This window comes from Oryzias melastigma, linkage group LG1 (genome assembly GCF_002922805.2).
Source record: "Oryzias melastigma strain HK-1 linkage group LG1, ASM292280v2, whole genome shotgun sequence".
Classification (NCBI taxonomy): Eukaryota; Metazoa; Chordata; class Actinopteri; order Beloniformes; family Adrianichthyidae; genus Oryzias; species Oryzias melastigma.
Genome location: NC_050512.1, coordinates 5,112,157 through 5,117,918, shown reverse-complemented (window position 1 = coordinate 5,117,918; position 5,762 = coordinate 5,112,157).

The window sequence follows — 5,762 nt, the reverse complement described above, 5'->3', positions numbered from 1 at the left end:
GTCATCTGTCATGATATATATTTATAGTATGGTTTAGTTTTAGTCAGGATATTTTTATAGTGAAAGTTAACCTTTTAAAATTCAGAAAATGTGGTAAGAATTAAAATACTGATAAAACTTATTTTTAATTATGATGTACTTATTGTATATATATATATATATATATATGTGTGTGTGTGTGTGTATAGGTGTTGATACTAAGAACCAAGATATTAATAACCTAAAGGCTAATGGGAGGCATACAGATAATCTTGTTTATAGTTGTTTGAACAATAGTTAACCATTAAACCAATACAGGACACAACAAATAAATAAATAACTACATTTCCAAAAAAAAAACATATCTACATCCATGTAGACTGTCTACATCATAATTATTTTGGAACTAATAGATCAATGTGTTATTATTAGAAGCTACCTCATAAAGAGCGAGGTTGATAATACAGTCCATATAGAAGATTTAAATCCTGTTTACTTTGTAAGTAGTAGGCAATCATTTCATCATTACAAATGGCATCCTGTTAAGTAACGACCTAAAAGTGTGAGTTGTAAAACCTATGTCAACACTAAAGAACAATCTGAACCTTTTATCGATGCTGGAGTTAGAAAGAGGTCAGGTGGAAAGCAGCTATTTGAAGCTGACAGAGGGGCGTGGCCTCTGCCTCCTGGTGACAGAAGGACATAAACTAATGAACGAGCAATAAGAGCTCTTGTGAAAGGCAGATAATCTAATTCTAAACACCATCCACAGCACTGCCAAAGTTTATCTTAGAAACCTCACATCAATCCTTACATTACTATATCCTCATTAACTAAATGTTACAGAAGAGGTATGTTATATAAATATCAAGTAAATGGTAATCTTCCAAAGTTTACATCCAGAATATTGTAAAAAATGTTGTAAGCATTCTGACATTAGGGATTAAGAAGTCAAAAGTATAATTATAACTATGGTAGAGATTTACTTCCCGACTCACTTTTTGTTTCATTCTATAAGCTGCATATCCTAATAGAATATTGACCTTTCATTTGAGCAGATATTATTCAAACAAGTTTCTATTTAGGCTTATATTATTTGCAGATATTTTAAGTGCCATCAGCACAAAAACTGAGAGAAATTCATGTTGGACACATTTAATACCTTCAGTAAAGACGCACATCGCAGAGATTTTAATCACTTCCCAGGATTAATATACTTGTTGTTCTACAACTAGTTTAGGGAATAGTTGTAAAAACAGGAATGGTTTGGTTCAGTGAAAATGTTCAGAGCAGCTAGACACATAGGTTCAGCTTTCAAAATAAGAGTGGCCAAATAAGAAAAAAAAAATCTCTTAGTGAACGTATTCTATAACATTACTTTTATTTTACCGCAAATCAGACAGTTATAAAAAAAACAAAGAGGAGTGATGTTAGAACCACGACTGAGCTAACAGCAGCTCACTGACCCCAGTACAAAACATTACAACAGGAATAAGTTTGACTTTAATGTCAGACACGCTGGAATTGTCTGACTTTAGATCTGATTACAATGATTTTGATTAGAATAACAATGAATATGCACAGAGATTTAGGCAACTTTTAATTGGACAGAAAAGATCTTCTGCAGCTCCACGTCTCATATACGAAGCTAATGCTAACGTTAGCATTAGGACAGATTAGAAGAATAAAATAATATTTACCTTCAAAATCAAACAAGCAGCATTCAGTGAAGTAGTTGTCTAACTTAAACCGGGTTCAGATAGAAATGATCCCCAACTTGTTTAAAATCTTAGGAATTTGGGGAATCAGCTGAGCTGCTACGTTCTGACTGCAGACAGGATTACTGACATTTGTACTTTGATTTGTGAACGATCTAATTCACATATTTACGTAAAATATATCCACCGGAAGCGACTCTGTACTTGAGCGATCCGTGTCGTCACATGAAAAGGGTCTATCAGTAAACTTTGCTTTTATTTGCTTATTTTATTCCACTTCTGCTGAATTTGTCTGGGTGAGCTTCACCACAGCACTACTGGTGGGACTAGTGTACATTTTGAACAAGTGACCTCCCCCCTCATACAGTACACCATTAAAAGGCAAATATGGAAGTTGATGGCTTTGATAATAAAATATATATTTTTAAGACACAGAAAATGAATTAACTTTTATATTTTACAAACAAGTAGAGTTTCATTGTGCCAACGTTTTGCCTACACTTGACTAAGTGCATAAATTACACTCAGGCTTTCATCAACTACATGCCGATGTCAAAGTTGAATGTCATGAATTAGTGCTGCCAGGTAAAGGAGATGGTGACAAATAGGTGATCTATGTCCCCTCAAACTTTTTTTTTTCCATTTTTTACGTCTTTTGCTTTTCCTAATGTTCTGCCTTTGTCTCACAGTGGGGTGTGTCATTAAATATTGATTGCGAGAGAGATTAAGGGGCTTAGTGAGTGGCGAACACCCCGCCTGCAGTCAGCATAGAAAGGAGCAGCCTTCTGTCTGGGCCCCGAAACCGATGTTGTCATCACAACACCACAGCAAATACAGAGAGCTGTCCATGTGACACGCAAACATGCACAAACACACACACTCAGAACAGGACTATGTGAGCATGATAGTGAATCTGCCTCTTTCACATTTGGCTGTAACAGGCAGGAGGCTGCCGAAGCTATCACTTAACTTGTCATTGAGCAATTGTTGTGGGCAATGAAAGCTCTGCATGTGTGTATGTGTGTGTGTCAGCAGTTTTGCATATGAGCGTGGGGGTGATTGTTTGTGTATTTGTACTCAAACCAGTGTGTGTAAGTGTGTTTGTGTGTCTCTCCAGGCAGCAGATGGAACTTCATGCTAATTGGGTGGAGATCAGTGGGGGAGTTTGGAGCAGACTGACCCAGGGCCAGGCTGCTGCTCCTGGATTTGGCTCGCTCCCATACCCGTGCTCCATGGCTGGTTTTCTGGCTCGTTCCATTCTAGCCGGCAGCCTGCGTATTTGTTATCTCCAGTGTTCCTTCTTCGTGCATCCTCTCTGATCCCTTCAAATATTTCTTTATACAAAATACTTTCAGTGAAAGTACCATGCAGTTGCCAACCAGAGAGGAGTAAACTTTACATTCTTAGCTCCCCAATAGATGAAAGCCTCTGAAACTGTGCAGGAAACAGCCCTGTTTCATATTTGATTTATCTGCTTTTAAATACCATGGTCCGGGTGAGTCCACAATTCTGATTGGCTGCTAGGTGTGGGTTAAAAAGTGATATGCCACTGTGATATATTGCACCTAAAAGTAAGTTCTGGTCACATAGCCTTGTGCTGGGCGGGTCAAGCCAAATCATCAATAGTATCAATCTCAAGATGGTATCAGTATTGGATCAATACAGACCAGCAGATATCAATATTTATACCAATATTTATAGCAATATTTAAATGTTGAGTTGTTTTTGACAAGTTACTTTTCACCTGTTTTTATTGTTCTAGTTAAAGGGGCCCTACCATGAAAGTTCTACTTTTTGAGGTCTTAAATACATTTTACTGTTCATTCCTCACTATAAAGAACCCCAAAGTGGTATTTTGATCTGTTCATGCATTTTAGAGTAATCCTGTAAAAACCTGCACTCTCTGCAGCAGCCCCTCCCATACCCACAAAAACGAGCGGGTGAAAAGTGCTGACGTAAGATCCTCTCAAACAGCTCCCTCCATGAAGCTGCAAGCTCCGCCCCCGGCTTACACAACACTCAATTTATCCCCTTACCAGTGATAATCAGTGAAAAAAAAAACGTTCATTTTAGATGCATAATACTGTGTATATTCCAGTTTTATCCTGTCTTCAATAAATTCCAGCTCTAATAGGTGTTTGTTACTTTTTCCGCGGCGCTACCTTAACAGCCGGTCCCACAGCCGTGCAGAAGCCGCTTGTGTTTGTGCTGTAAAGGAGATTAGCGATGGCCAGACGACCTACTAAAGACATATATATCATATATGCATCCATCTTTGAACAAGTTTGGATTATTTTCGTGGGAGAAATACAGACACACGGATTTTGTCTGGGATGACGTCATAACGGAGACAGCAGCAGGCGGAGCTTCAGGAATCGACCCGTTTTACTTCCGGGTAGGGAAAAAAATCATCAAATATAACTAATGTTTTAAAATAATTTGCTTTTTAGTGGTCCAGATGTAATATATGATCATATATATGGATATACTTCACTCTGAAAGGCTAAAGAAAATCATGGTAGGGCCCCTTTACAGGCTAAGAAGTTACTAATTATTTATATTTCTACCAGTTGTGCTTTTTTAATCGTTAAGCATTTAGATTTAGGTTTGTTGAATGTTTTACATTCACTTCTTCACTTTTTATTTCATTTCAAGACTTTTTTCATTTTAATAACCTATTTTTCATTTAGTTTAAAATGTTTTCCTAATTCAGTTTTTATGTTTATCAAGTAATTTAAAAATGGGGAACTACAAAAAAAAAAAAAAACATTCACTGCGACTAAAAACAATTCAGATTTTGAGGTTCATGTCAGATCCACCACATTTACATATACTATCTTGCATTTATCTATATGCGATATTGACAGGTATCGGATCGATACCCAAATCGTCTGTATTGCCCAGCCCTAACATAGCCCAAATGCGCTCTGCTGGGCTAAAGGACAGTAGGTTTTTCAATTTATTAACACATTTAACACAAAAGCACATCAACACAAAAAACCAGATGAATCATTTATGCCTTATTTCACAATTTATCAAACCAACAAGAAAAGATGAGTGCTTTTAAGGTTTATTTAACCTGTTTGGTCAATTTCATATTTTTTAATACTTAGATGACACAGAAAAGAGTTCAAGACGGAGGAAATAAGACATAAGGAGGGATTAACAATGTTAGACTTTGGACTTTGTTTCTTTGAAACAAACTTTTGCTTCATCATCTGGACAAAAACAAGCAGTAAAAGGCCAACTTTATCTCTGAATTGATGCTTTATTTAACCAATCATGGCAATCAGCATTGACATTAATTTCCTTCGCTGCTGCAGTCCAGGTCTGTGCCATTACCATGACACCGTGAACTACATAGTCAGCCTTTTGTGAAAAAGTAATAAAGAAAAAAAAAACAAATAACACCAAAAAGTAATTGAATATTTATTTCTTATATAATTGGGTCACTTTACAAAGGGGATGACACATTTACTCCAGGAACTTTAGGAGGAAAAAAGCATATTTATTACTTGGTTTTAACTGAATTTGCTAGGATGTGACCCCATGCATAATTTACAATGGATGCATTGTAACTACACAGCTTCCAAAGGGAAATAATCTACAAGGAAATGTATGAACACCATTTGAGAACCCATGGGATAATAAAGTAGCAGAAATGCATGGAGAAAAAAACACTTCCTTTTTGGGGGGTTTACTCTGACTTTTTATGAAGAGATTAATTTGTAGTGACATGTTTCTTTTTGTTTCAGTTAGTTTCTTCTAGCATATTCTGCTTACGCTTCATCTCCTAGATGAGGTTTGGTCACAACCAGAAGCTGTAGTGTGTGCGTTAGTTTGTTCTTTCACATATAGGAGTGTGATGGTAGATGAGTGTTGGGTGGTGGAATATATCTGAGTGTATTTACCCAAAAGGTACCCAGTTATCGGGCTGCACGGTGGCGCAGTGGTTAGTGCTCTCGCCTCACAGCGAAAAGGCCTCGGTTCGAATCCCGGCTGGGACCTTTCTGTGTGGAGTTTGCATGTTCTCCCCGTGCATGCGTGGGTTTTCACCGGGGACTC